The sequence below is a fragment of the Silene latifolia genome, chromosome Y, assembly GCF_048544455.1.
Source record: "Silene latifolia isolate original U9 population chromosome Y, ASM4854445v1, whole genome shotgun sequence".
NCBI classification, from domain to species: domain Eukaryota; kingdom Viridiplantae; phylum Streptophyta; class Magnoliopsida; order Caryophyllales; family Caryophyllaceae; genus Silene; species Silene latifolia.
This window is the reverse complement of record NC_133538.1, coordinates 290,939,454-290,953,146: the sequence shown is the minus strand read 5'-3', so window position 1 is coordinate 290,953,146 and position 13,693 is coordinate 290,939,454. Positions and strand designations below refer to the sequence as shown.

The following is a 13,693-nucleotide window of genomic DNA, read 5'->3' as shown; positions in this document are numbered from 1 at the left end:
ATTCTCACATATCCCACTTGGGATTGATGAGGATGCCGTCATGGCATTAACATGATGCTTTGGTGATTTTGAGACTTCTTCAAGTCTAGCCATAGCTTTTTCAAACTTCAAATTGATTGTGTCAATATGAGCACTAAGTTGAGCACCCAATTGAGTAACGGAGTCCACTTCATGCTTTCCTCCTCTAGTAGCTTTGCGAGGTCTACTATATTGTGAGTTATGGACCGCCATTTCCTCAATTTTGTTCCATGTTTGATTGTCATCAACTTCGGTGAACATTCCATTTGATCCCATGTTGAGAATGTTCCTTGAATCTTCATATAAACCGTTCCAAAATTGTTGTACCAAGAACCATTCGCTAAGTCCATGGTAAGGACATGAGCGACAAATTCTCTTGAACCGCTCCCAAGCTTCATACAAAGATTCTTCATCCCTTTGTTTAAAACCCGTAATTTGAGCTCTTAGCATGTTAGTCTTTTCCGGTGGGTAGAATTTTTTGTAGAAAGCTAGAGCCAACTTCTTCCAAGAATCTATTCCGAGAGTGGCCTTGTCAAGGCCCTTCAACCATTGTTTCGCGGGGCCGATTAGAGAAAAAGGAAATAAGACCCATCGAATTTGGTCTTGAGTCACACCGGTTTGAGAGATCGCATCACAATAATCGCAAAAGGTTTCCATATGAGAATGAGGGTCTTCACTAGGCATCCCCCCAAATTGGCTCCTTTCGACTAATTGGATAAAGGCGGATTTGGCAATAAAATTTCCGGTTAGATGTTGTGGTGTAGGAGTACCATTTGGTAGGTTCTCCTCGGTGGGTACGGAATGTGATGAGAATTTAGGCATTGTAGGTTGATTTTGTGGGGTATTGTGTAATGGGTTCTCCTCTCCTTCTATTGCGAAAGGGTTGATGAACTCAATGGTTGGTTGAACAACCTCACTAATACCTCTCAAATTCCTCCTAGCAAATCTCCTATTGTTCGTCAAGGTTCTTTCAATTTCACGGTCAAAAGGTAACAAATCACCTTGTGACCTTCTAGACATGCAAAATATCAAACAACTCGAAAACAATTAGAACAAACCTTGAGGAGTTTTACTTCCCCAAGGCGAAGAAAGACACAACTAATAACAATAAAAGGAAATCTAAATCAAGTAAACACCGTTCCCGGCAACGGCGCCATTTTTGATCGGTCCGTTTCGTGTTCACAAATTAAGGTGTGGTCGTTGGGTCACGTCCGAATCAAAAGACAATTTATAGCTTCATAAAAAACTCTACAATTAGTAAAGAGGCAAGTAAAGGTCGGATCCCAAGGGACGGGTATTGAAATGAGATTTCTATTGCAACTAGTGGTGTCTTAGGAGTGTCACAAATTGGGTTGATGTAGAAGGTCACTAAACTAAAATATCAATGGAAATAAACAAGCAAGATGAATTAAAGAGTTGTAAACAATTGATTAAAAAGCACTAGGGTGTCATGGGGTCATAGGGGAACCATGGGAATTGATCATACAAACATGTTCTCAAATTATAAGCAAGCAATTATTGTTGTGATGGATTGAGTTGGGTTATATCTTATAATCCTAGGAAAGTTTGGGTCCCGGAGCCGAATCGATTAGATTGTACAACACCTACAAGTCGACTTAGTCTTCCCTACTCAACAACATGCATGGTCTAATGAGACTCGAGTTGGGTTATGTGTTACAAGTCTCATTGAAAAGATAGGAGATGGTGGTAAATGCAAGGATTCATAGGCTTAGCATTTCATCAAATATAACATGTGCATGAGTTGAGATCAAAACAAGCAAGCAAATAAAACATGAAAGCATATTAATTTAAGCATGAATCATTCCCCATGTTGGTTTCCCCTAATCACCCATTAACCCTAGCTAAGAGACTACTCACTCATTATCATGTTGATCATGCTAGCAAGGTTGTCAATCATACTAACAAAATGAAACATGATGAATAAATGAAAGTAATTAACAATAATTAAAAAGAGATTAAGAGAATTAAACCTACTAATGATTGCAAGAATAAAGCAAAGATAAAAGAAGTACTTGATGCTTAATTGAGAGGTTGTCAATCTCCCAATAATAACCCAAATAATCTTCAATTACCCAAAATAAAGGATGAACAAAAGAGAGATTAAGGAAATAAAACATGTATTAGAACTTGATTAATTGTGGATTACAAAATTAAAGAGAAATTTGATTGGTGTTAACTACTCTAAGAATTGATAAGAAGAACATCCTCTTCTAATTAGACTAATGGGGTATTTATAGTGGAGATTAGGGGGATTCATTAGGGTTAACTAAGGGATAAACTAGTAATTACACTTTTTAGATTGAGTAGGGAGGAGCCGGTATTTTTCGAAGGAATGGCTTCTTTCTTTGTAGTTTGGAGAAGACGAAATTGCGCTGTAGAGGAATCCGAGCGGATTAGTGTCGGGACGGGCGGATTCTGACGGTGGAACACGAGCGGCTTGTGATGAATCCGGGCGGATTGTGGCAGAGCTAACCCGAGCATCCTGGGATGAAACCGTACGGATTGTGCAGGTGGAGGACGGCCGTATTGTAGTCAATCCGCACGGATTGTTATTCAGCAAGATTTCTTCTTCTTTTCTTCCCTTTTCTTCATAAATTCCTTGGGGATTTCCTTGGGGACTCAAAGATCCTTTCTCAACATTGCTCATCTACTATAATATGTACAAAGGCCTTCTAATCTTGTCTCTCCTTGATGCTTGGTCATTGGATTCGATCAATTTAGTCTCGTTTTGCCATGAAAATGCAAGATTCTTACTCCTTTCCTACCAAGGGATCAAAATCTCAAAGAATATGCAAAACAAAGAACTAAAGATAAGAAATGACCCAAATATGCACTAAAAAGCATGGGAACAAGGCTAATTCGGGGGCTAAATATGCGCTAATTATGGTCACATCAGTTGCTCCAGTGGCTGTACGAATAGACGTCTTGTATCCCCATAGCGCGAACGGTATCTTTTCTGGCCATTCGCGATAATTGCCAGTCATCTTCCTGAGAATCATAGTGATTGTCTTGTTAGCGGCTTCCACCATGCCATTTGTTTGAGGTGGATAAGGTGACGACTTGTGGTGTTTGATTTTATACTTTTCAAGTATTACAGCAGTTTCAGCCTGGAAGTGAGTGCCATGGTCGCATGCGGCACCCCATATCTGCAAATGATTTCATTCTGAATGAACTTTTCTACCTGCTTCGCTTGTAGCAGTTTATATGATTTAACTTCTACCCACTTCGTGAAATAATCGATGACGACTAGAATGAAACAATGCCCACCTGTTACAGATGGCTTGACTTTTCCGATAATGGCGATTCCCCATGTTGAAAAAGGCCATGGTGATGTCAAAGTATATAACAGTGGTGGCGGCACATGTACATTTGCAAAGATTTGGCAATTATGGCAATGTCTGACATATTTGCGACAATCTGTCTCCATCGTGGTCCAATAATACCTTAATCTCATGATTTTACGAACTAGCATATGGGCATTCATGTGTGGGCCACACTCTCCGTCATGGACTTCTTCCATAACTCTTTTTGCAGTTGCCGAGTCTATGCATCGCAGAAGAATGTTTTGTGCGGTCTTTTTGTACAACTGTCCATCACTGGTTCTAATGAACTGAGCGGCTAGCATTCGAATAGCTCGCTTTCCGCGGTTGTCCATGTCAGTTGGATACTCTCCTGATTCTTTAAATTTCAAAATGGCTTGATACCAAGGTTCAGCCTCGGATTCTTCTGCATCTTCGATTACGTTAACGTAAGCTGGTGATGACCTTCGTTCGACACATATTGGCATAGTATCCATATGATCAGGCATGTTGATCAGACTTTTCTAGTTTCTCTATCATTGCTTGGTACGGAGCCAGGCTATCGCTTCAGGTTTTCCATGTCCCGGCCACTTGATTGATTACTAGTGACGAGTCCCCATGTACTATAAGCTTTTTGATGCCTAACTCGAGAGCACTGTGCAGGCCGAGTAGGCATGCTTCGTATTCGGCCGCGTTATTGGGAACATTAAAGTCCAACTTGATCGAAATGGGAACATGTTCACCTTCTGGCAAAATGAGTAGAACTTCTATCCCGTATCCCCTGTAGTTCGATGCTCTATCGAAATAGAGGTCCCACGTATCGTTGTCTATATGAACGATATCTTCATCGGGGAATGACCACGTATCTACGACCTCAGTTTCTTCTATCGGGTTATCAGCCAGGAAGTCTGCAACCGCCCTTCCCTTTATCTTTGACAGGGCAGTCGTATACCTATCAAAAATAACCAACTGGCTCTAACTAATATAGCTAGGGAAGTCGGGTCGATTTCCACAGGGAGATGGGAAAATGTCAGCTTTGTCTAAGTTCGTCACGGTAACCAAACAGGGGGGTTTTTATTTGTATTGTTCTAAACTAATGAGAGTAAGAAAGAGAATAAGGCAGAGAAAAAGGATTAAGCAGATAAGAAAAGAAGTTAAGACAAACGGTTCACCATGATCATTCAGTCAAGTAATCTTGGTTTCAGGTTAGTGCAAGTATAGTCTAAGGAGCAGTGAATAAATCTTTTCAGTCTCAATTCGTCCTATAGCACAAATAGCTTAGCTTTCGCCCTCACTATAGTGCCCTATTGTTCGCTACGAGTCTCACCCTTTCCAACCTTTCGGTCAAGGTCAAGGTTTACTATGATTTAAATGCTTAATTGCGTCGACTCAATTAGACAGATACATACAAATGCAGCAATTAGCAACAAAGACTACACCAGCATTAACCTAATATGGCAACTACTATCCCTTCATAATCATGGATCCCCTAGTCTTAGCAGGGGAAATTAGCTATGCATCACTATTGAATCAACAACAATAACATATAAATAATTGAAATTATAACTCTGCATATTTTCATAATGCTATTAAAGCCAAGAGGATCAGAAATTCTGTAATTCAAGTGGAGAATATTAGAGGTGTTACGTAAGGATAGAGACAAAGATATACGAGGCTTTCTTGGAATATTACACACAGTTATTAGGCCAACATCGGGATACTATGAGAGTAAAAAAGTCTATTGTCAGGAAGGGGGTGGTCTGCTCTGATCAGCATAAGGCTATCCTCTTAGAACCTGTCTCAGATGATGAGATCAAACAAGCTATCTTCAATATTCCCAATGAGAAATCCCCCGGACCAGATGGCTACTCAAGTCAGTATTTTAAAGATGCTTGGTCTATCATAGGGACTGATATCACTGCTGCAATTAAAGATTTCTTTAGCACTGGTCAGTTACTCAAGCAACTTAATGCCACTACAATGACTCTCATCCCCAAAGTTGAAAGACCAAAGACTGTGCTGCAATTCAGGCCCATTGCTTGCTGCAATGTGCTTTACAAGTGCATATCAAAGCTTCTTTGTAACAGGTTATCTAAGGTTTTGCCTGATATCATCTGTCAAAATCAGGGAGGATTTGTGAAGGGCGGAAGCATTATAGAAAATATATTAATTTGCCAAGATCTCATTAAAATGTATAACAATCATAAGGCCTCCCCTAGGTGTTTGTTTAAAATTGACCTTCAGAAGGCATACGGCACTGTTGAATGGAATTTCCTGGAGCAAATGCTAACTGCACTGAAGTTCCCACCTAAGTTCAGGCAATGGATTATGACTTGTGTTACAATTGCATCCTTCTCCTTGAACCTTAATGGTGAAACTTTTGGATTCTTCAAGGGTCAAAGAGGGCTAAGGCAAGGAGATCCTTTATCCCCTCTTCTCTTCACTATTTGTATGGAATATCTCTCTCGAATGCTGAATTATGCCACTGAAAATTACCAATTCAAGTTTCATCCAAGGTGTGCTCACATTAAGCTTTGCCATTTGATGTTTGCTGATGACCTCCTTCTTTTTTGTAAGGGAGACAAAACTTCCATAATGACTCTCCTGAGAGCATTCTCTACATTCTCTAAATCTTCTGGATTAAAGATGAGCCCAGGGAAATCTAATGCTTACTTTAATGGGATGAGCTCTGCTGATAAGGAGGAAATTTTGAGTGTTTCTGGTTTCACTGAGGGTCAATTACCTTTTAAATATCTGGGGGTGCCCATCCAAACCACAAGATTGACCAAGTATGATTGCAGGTGCCTTACTGATAAGATTATAAATAGAATTCAAAGCATTGGTGCCAAAAAATTGTCATATGCAGGCAGGCTTACCCTTATTCAATCTGTTTTGGCTACTCTGCATAATTATTGGGCTATGATTTTTATCATACCTAAAGGAGTGCTGAATAGAATTGACAGTCTCTGCAGGAATTACTTATGGGAAGGTCGAACTGAATATACAAAATCTCCTCTGGTAGCTTGGGATACAGTCTGTGCACCAAAAAAGGAGGGGGGGTTAGGTCTCAAAAACATTCAGCATTGGAACACTGCTGCAGTTGGGAAGCTCGTTTGGTGGGTCTATGCCAAACCTGATAAACTTTAGGTTCAGTGGATAAGTCATGTGTATCTGAAAGGGGCTTCATGGGCTGATTACAGACCGACTGCAGACTCGAGTTGGAGCTGGAGGAAAATCTGCCATGTAAAGGAGGAACTGCAACATGGTTTTCATCAGGGAAACTGGATTGTGAATCCAAGAGAATATAAGATTAGAGAGGGATATAACCTGATAAGGACTGTTAAACCTAAGGTGGAGTGGTCCCATTTGGTCTGGCATAATTGGGCAGTACCTAAACATAGGTTTATTGCCTGGTTAGTGTATATGAATGCTCTAAATACTAGACATAAGCTAAAGAGAATTGGGGTGAGTGACTCATCTTTATGTTGTCTCTGTGAACAAGAGGAGGAAACTGTCCAGCATTTGTTTTTTGATTGTGCTTATAGCAGGAGGGTGATGGGAGGGATAAGTGAGTGGCTTGGCTTGAACATGGTTAGAAGTGACACCCTGCAATGGGTCCTTAAATGCAGACATTCCAGACTGAGGAAGAGAATGCTGAAAGCTGTGGTGAGTGCGTGTGTTTATGGCATTTGGAAACAAAGAAATGAGTGCAGATTAGAGTACAAAATTCACAAACCAGAATGCATTGTTGCTGATATCAGGAGAGAGATGAATGCTAGGTGCCTGCATTTGATAAAGAGTCCAGTCCATGGACCTGATGCTAATTGGCTAAGGAGAATCAGTACAGTCCATTGATAGATTTTCTTAAGATGAGAGCTGATATATTTTGATCTATTTCTAGCTATATACCTCGTATTTAGTTAGAGTTTGGATACCTGATGGGAGGAGCTATATGATGTCCTCATGAGCTGATATGTATTGAACTATATAGCTCATAATTTTGTAATTATTCTTCTTTATAATATATCTTACATTTTAGCAAAAAAAAAAAAAATAATTGAAATTAGACATACTAACAAAGCTAATAGAGATTGAATAGGGTAAAGATGATAGAAATGAAGGAAAGAAAGAAATAAAGCAACAATTAAGATTAAGGAATTAAGAAGAAAAATAATAACGATCATAAATTCGAATTCGAGTAGCAAAAGGGTAGAAAGAGAGCAAAATCCAAGAAACAGTAGGAAATGATAGAGTAAAAGTGAATGAGGAAGAGTTACGCAGTCTACTGTATTTAGTAGCATACGAAAATCCCCCTCTATACCTAATCCATAACTAAATTACAAAAGCCCATACGAAAATAGGCGGAAAAACTTTAATACAGGCAAAACCACTCGATCGAGTGGAAATAAACCACTCAATCGAGCAACTAAGCACCAAAGCCCTCGATCGAGTGGAATTAAACCACTCGATCGAGTAACTCCTTGTAATGCCTACTTGATTGAATACTAGGACTGCTCGATCGAGTAACCTTCAGTATATAAAGCATTCGATCGGCTAGAAAAGTAGTCGATCGAGATATCTTAGTACGTTTAGGCACTAAACACCTTCCGAAACTAGCTCACGCGTCTTCAAAGTGATAGATTCCAAGCTCCGACTCCTTGTTCTCCATAAACGCATGCAAATAGGACGAGTTTAGGCTCGATTTAGCTCCTCTTTGATTTATTCCAGCAATTTCCATAAAACGAACCAAAGTAGAATATTCGGGGGTAATTGTAGCTAGATGCCACGTATATAATACAGAAATGCGTGTAAAAATGAGGTAAAAACCTTATATAAAATACACGCATCAAATCTCCCCAAACCAAACCTTTGCTTGTCCCCAAGCAAACTATGAATGCAACTAAGAATAAACAGTGGAACGGGACCAACACATCAGCTACAAATCACCCACCAAAACTAGTTTAATGCAACAACTAACAAAGCGGCAAATGAAAAGTGCAAATGAGTTAAATCAATGTTTCAAACTTACTGAACCGTCGACCTTGCAAGACTCAAAAGTATAAGACTCTCACGGGTCACTCATCACTCAAAATTAGGCACAAGGTGAGTATATATGTGAAAGATAGAAAGAAGAAAAGACACTCACCTAACTCGACCTACAAGAACATGCATGCAGTTAACATGAATAAAGTCTCTACAACCGTACATACGCATTCCAACCATACTAATGACCAAGACACATGTCGAGGACATATATTTGGGTAAGTGAGGTAATGGGTAAGAAGGGGCTAAGATGAATTTGGATATGTGGGGTTAATAGCCAGGCTAGCAACAACGAATCCAAATATGAACTCCATCCCAACTTCGTACTCAATATAACAAAACAAAACAGTGCAAATTCCATGCACTCAACTCACGAAACATCAATACTTGTCAACTCCCCACAAGATATAAATTAGACATGGGAGTGAAAATCATCCGTACAATTTCTCATTTTTTCCTTTTCGCACGTGATTTCTCTTTCTTTTTCTTTTTCATATTCCGTTTTTTTTCATTGTTTTCTTCTCTTTTTTTTTCAACCGTCATTTTTCTTTCATTCCCTTCAATTCTTCCACCATCTTCTGAATTCAACTAAAAATAACCAAACTGCAGTAAAGCATTCCAAACAGCTACTCATTACTAGCTCGGCTAGGGCAGGTAAAATTATAGTATGTAGCTAAAAGGACAAAAAGGCAATTGGCTATATGGGGCTCATGGGTAGAATGAAATAAAAGGGAACTGCCTCTCTTAACATGTGTCGCCATCCACAGACCAAATGCATACAGGTATTAAGAAGACTAGACTCATACTTAAGCAAATTGATGTTACATGTCTTAAGAGAGTACTACTCACATCCTAAATAAAACCGGTCATGAATGTCACCAGTTTATAAAGCTCTAACCTCAGAATGTAATGTAGCTTGCCGATATATGAGTCAAATCTATTCGTTCAGATAAGAGAGAAACAAAAACTCGTAGATCATGCACATAATCATGCCAACTAAATGTCAAGCAAATGCAAGGCTAATATAAGGATTCAATGTAGCGTCAAAGTTGAAACGTTTCGACTCAAATTAAACGTGAAATTTTTTGAATTTTATGTGATTTTTTTGAATTAAAAACGACAATGCATGCGAAAATAATGAAACGTGCAGGCAAGCGAAAATGCAAGAAAACATGCAGACACAGATATGGATGCATACCTCCTCAAACCAAACCGTACAATGCCCTCATTGTACCAAAAATAGGGAAAGAAATGCAAACCGAGGAGAAAAGGATAAGTGGAGTCGGAATACTTACAAAACGTCGTGAAGAGGGACCTCCCCAAACCGACCATGAACATGGGAGGTCAAAGGAAGTCAAGCAGTAGCTCAATAGACGTAAAGTAGCAGCTGGAAGACAAAACTACTCGATCGAGTAGCTTGGAATAGCTCGATCGAGTGAACTAGTGTCTAGAAGCGCTCGATCGAGTAAAATAATCACTCGATCGAGTAAATGTGATTATGCAGCTTGTCGATCGAGTATATATATCACTCGATCGAGTGAATATTATCCCAAAAGTGCTCGATCGAGTAGGAAAACTACTCGATCGAGTGGATTTACCTGCAAAACGCGAATAAAAAGCAAGGAGGAAACAAAGGGAGTATAGAAAAGCGTCTAAAGTTCAACATAAAGCTACAAGAAAGGAAATAGTTCGACAAAAATACAATAAATTAGTCCGGACTGCCTCCTGGAGAGCGCAGGTTTAAGAGGTCCCGCACGACCTTTCTGGCATCAATTAACTGGCGTGTCAAGCTCGTCGAAGTATAATACTTCAACACGATTGTCTGATTCATTTGCCTCGTGATAATGCTTCACAAATTGCCCATTCACCTTGAACCTACTTCCTTCGGAATCTTCAAGCTCCACGGATCCAAATTTGGTAACAGCCGTCACCGTATAAGGACCACTCCACCTAGACTTCAGCTTGCCAGGAAACAATCGCAGTCGGGCATTAAACAGCAGCACCTTTTGCCCGACATGAAACTCCCGAGGTAGTATTCTTTTGTCATGCCATCTCTTCGTCTTTTCTTTATAAATGCGCGAGCTATCATAGGCATTAAGCCTAAATTCTTCCAACTCATCTAGCTGTAAAAGACGATTCTGAGCACACAACTTAGGATCAAAGTTAAGCTCACGAATTTCCCACCAAGCCTTACATTCCAACTCAACAGGTAAGTGACATGATTTCCCATAAACTAACCTATAAGGTGATGCACCAATTGGTGTCTTAAAGGCAGTTCTGTAGGCCCATAATGTGTCTTCTAATTTAAGACTCCAGTCCTTCCGTGATTTAGAAACTACCTTAGACAAGATCTCTTTCAACTCGTGATTAGAGACCTCAACCTGACCAATAGTTTGGGGATAATACCCCAAACCACGCCGGTGTTGGACACCAACTTTAGACAGAATAGAAGTTAGTTTCTTTTCTTTAAAGTGCATTCCCCCATCACTAATGACGACCCTAGGTACACCAAATCCGGGAAATATGACCTTTTTAAACATTTTTATCACGTTCTTGGCATCACAATGAGGTGAGGCAATTGCCTCAACCCATTTCGACACATAATCTACAGCCACTAAAATGTACCTGTAACCTTTACTAGACGGGAACGGTCCATGGAAATCAATCCCCCAGATATCGAAAACCTCAACCTCTAAGATACCATTTTGTGGCATCTCATGTCTCTTTGAAATGTTCCCTGATCATTGGCAAGCATCACAAGCTGAAACAAAAGACTTAGCATCGCAAAAAACAAAGAAGGCCAAGAAAAACCAGATCAGTACCTTAGCCACGGTGCGCGATGGACCGTGGTGACCACCATAGGAAGAGGAGTGACAGCCTTCCAGGACTACTTTGGCCTCCCACTGCGGAATACACCATCTGTAGAGACCGTCTGCACATTCCTTAAACAAATAAGGATCGCCCCAAAAATATTGCTTAGCGTTATACAGAAAACGCTTTCTCAGCTGATGAGAAAGGTCAGGCAGCAGCTTGCCACTGACAACATAATTAGCTATATCTGCATATCAAGGCACTTGGTTAACAATAGACGATAATACAACAAATAAAGTATCGTCAGGGAAAGAGTCATCAATAGGTAGAGAATCTTCCCCTTCCTGTCGCGTCAGTTGCGACAGATGATCAGCTACAACGTTCTCAACTCCTTTCTTATCCTTAATCTGCAAATCAAACTTCTGAAGAAGGAGTATCCATCTCAATAGCCGTGGTTTAGCCTCCTTCTTAGCGAGGAGATGCCTCAAAGCCGCATGGTCAGTAAAAACAGTAACTTCTGACCCAATCAAATAAGAACGAAACTTCTCTAAGGCATAAACTACAGCTAGCAGCTCTTTTTCACTGGTAGTGTACTTCACTTGAGCCTCATCCAGAGTTTGGCTCGCATAGTAGATTGCATTTAAAGCTTTGTCTTTCCGTTGGCCCAGCACCGCTCCTAGTGCATAGTCACTGGCATCGCACATTATCTCAAACGGCAAGTCCCAGTCGGGAGGCTGTATGATCGGCGCAGAGACTAAAGCCTACTTTAACCTGTGAAAAGCAGAAAGACACTCATCAGTAAACACAAAAGAGGCATCCTTAAGTAGCAGCTGTGTAAGTGGTTTAGCAATTTTTGAGAAATCCTTGATAAACCGTCGATAAAAGCCGGCGTGGCCAAGGAAACTCCTCACCCCCTTAACATTAACAGGAGGTGGTAATTGTTGAATCACTTCCACCTTTGCTTTATCAACCTCTATTCCCCTATCAGAAACTAAGTGCCCTAAGACAACTCCCTCGTTGACCATGAAATGGCACTTCTCCCAGTTAAGCACGAGATTAACCTCGATGCAGCACTACAACACTTTATCAAGGTTAGACAGACAGTTAGAAAAATCACTTCCATAAACACTGAAATCGTCCATGAAAACTTCCATAATAGACTCGATAAACTCTGAAAATATCCCCATCATACACCTTTGGAAGGTGGCAGGGGCATTACATAAACCAAAAGGCATCCTGCGATAAGCAAACACGCCTTGAGGACAAGTAAATGTAGTCTTAGCTTGATCGTCTGGGTGGATAGGGATCTAAAAGAACCCTGAATACCCGTCTAAATAGCAGAAAAACTTATGAGAAGCTAACCTTTCTACCATTGGATCAATAAAAGGAAGGGGAAAGTGATCTTTCTTGGTGGCGGCATTAAGATGTCTGTAATCTATACACATCCGCCAACCAGTCACTACTCGAGTGGGTATTAACTCAATTTTGTCATTCTTAACCATGGTAGTCCCTCCTTTCTTCGGGACTACCTGCACTGGACTCACCCATTTAGAATGACCAACAGAATAGATAATACAGGTAATAGAGAAGCTACCCGGGTCTTTCATTTTAGGTGGAGCCTTATTTAAAAGTAAATTACTAGACTCTTCCATAAATGAAACTATCTCAAATTCACTTAGCTCTCTCTTACGCGTCACAATATCTTTCATAAATTTAGCGTAAGTAGGTACCTGGGTAACAAGTTCGGTAAAAGGGACAGTTACCTGGAGGTTCTTCACAACGTCCACAAACTTACCGTACTGTCGCTCGCTCTTTGCGTCCTTCAGACGACCTGGGAAAGGTACCCTGGTAGCAATGAGTGGACCCGCGACTTGAAGGATAAGTAGATCTATATACTTACATATTCATATATGTTTTAATTTAATTTGTCATAAAATTAATGATTGATCTTATGCATGCAAACATTAAAACAAAATAAGGAAGAAACATTGTTCTTACATTGTGATTTTCGGTTTAATGGGCACAAGAGAGATCACCTTTCTCTCTTGTTCTTGAGCTTTCCCTTTTGGATGAACTAAGACCCAAGTGTAGGATCTCTCCCAAGGATTTATACCCAAAACTTACTCTTAATTAAAATTAATATTATAGTTACTAGTACAATATTAATCTTGTATGAAATTGACCAAAAAATATTATAAGACACTTAATATTTTCGGTTTGGAGAGGAGGAAGAAGGAAGTTTTTATTTCTCTTTGTAAAACTCAAAGTTTAGATGAATAATGAATGAATGATAAAAACACAAAACATTTTGTGTATATTAGGTGAAGTAAGAGGAAAAACCAAGTGGTTTTTCCTCTCACAAAACCGGGTGGAAGGGGGGCATGGGAGGGAGCCAATGCATGCAATTATTTGTCTTCACAATGCATAATAGGGTTGCATGGCTAGATTAGTAGGTAATCATCATGCCTTCCACTAATACAATCAACATAATATTAGCTTAA

At 39.9% G+C, this 13,693-nt stretch overlaps 1 non-coding gene across 1 annotated transcript; it reads left to right on the top strand.

The window, feature by feature from the left end:
- Positions 1–361: 361 nt before the first annotated feature.
- LOC141634875 (small nucleolar RNA R71) lies at positions 362–468 on the top strand. Its single transcript, XR_012539593.1, has one exon. It is a non-coding gene; the product is annotated as a small nucleolar RNA R71 (small nucleolar RNA).
- The last annotated feature ends 13,225 nt before the right edge of the window (positions 469–13,693 follow it).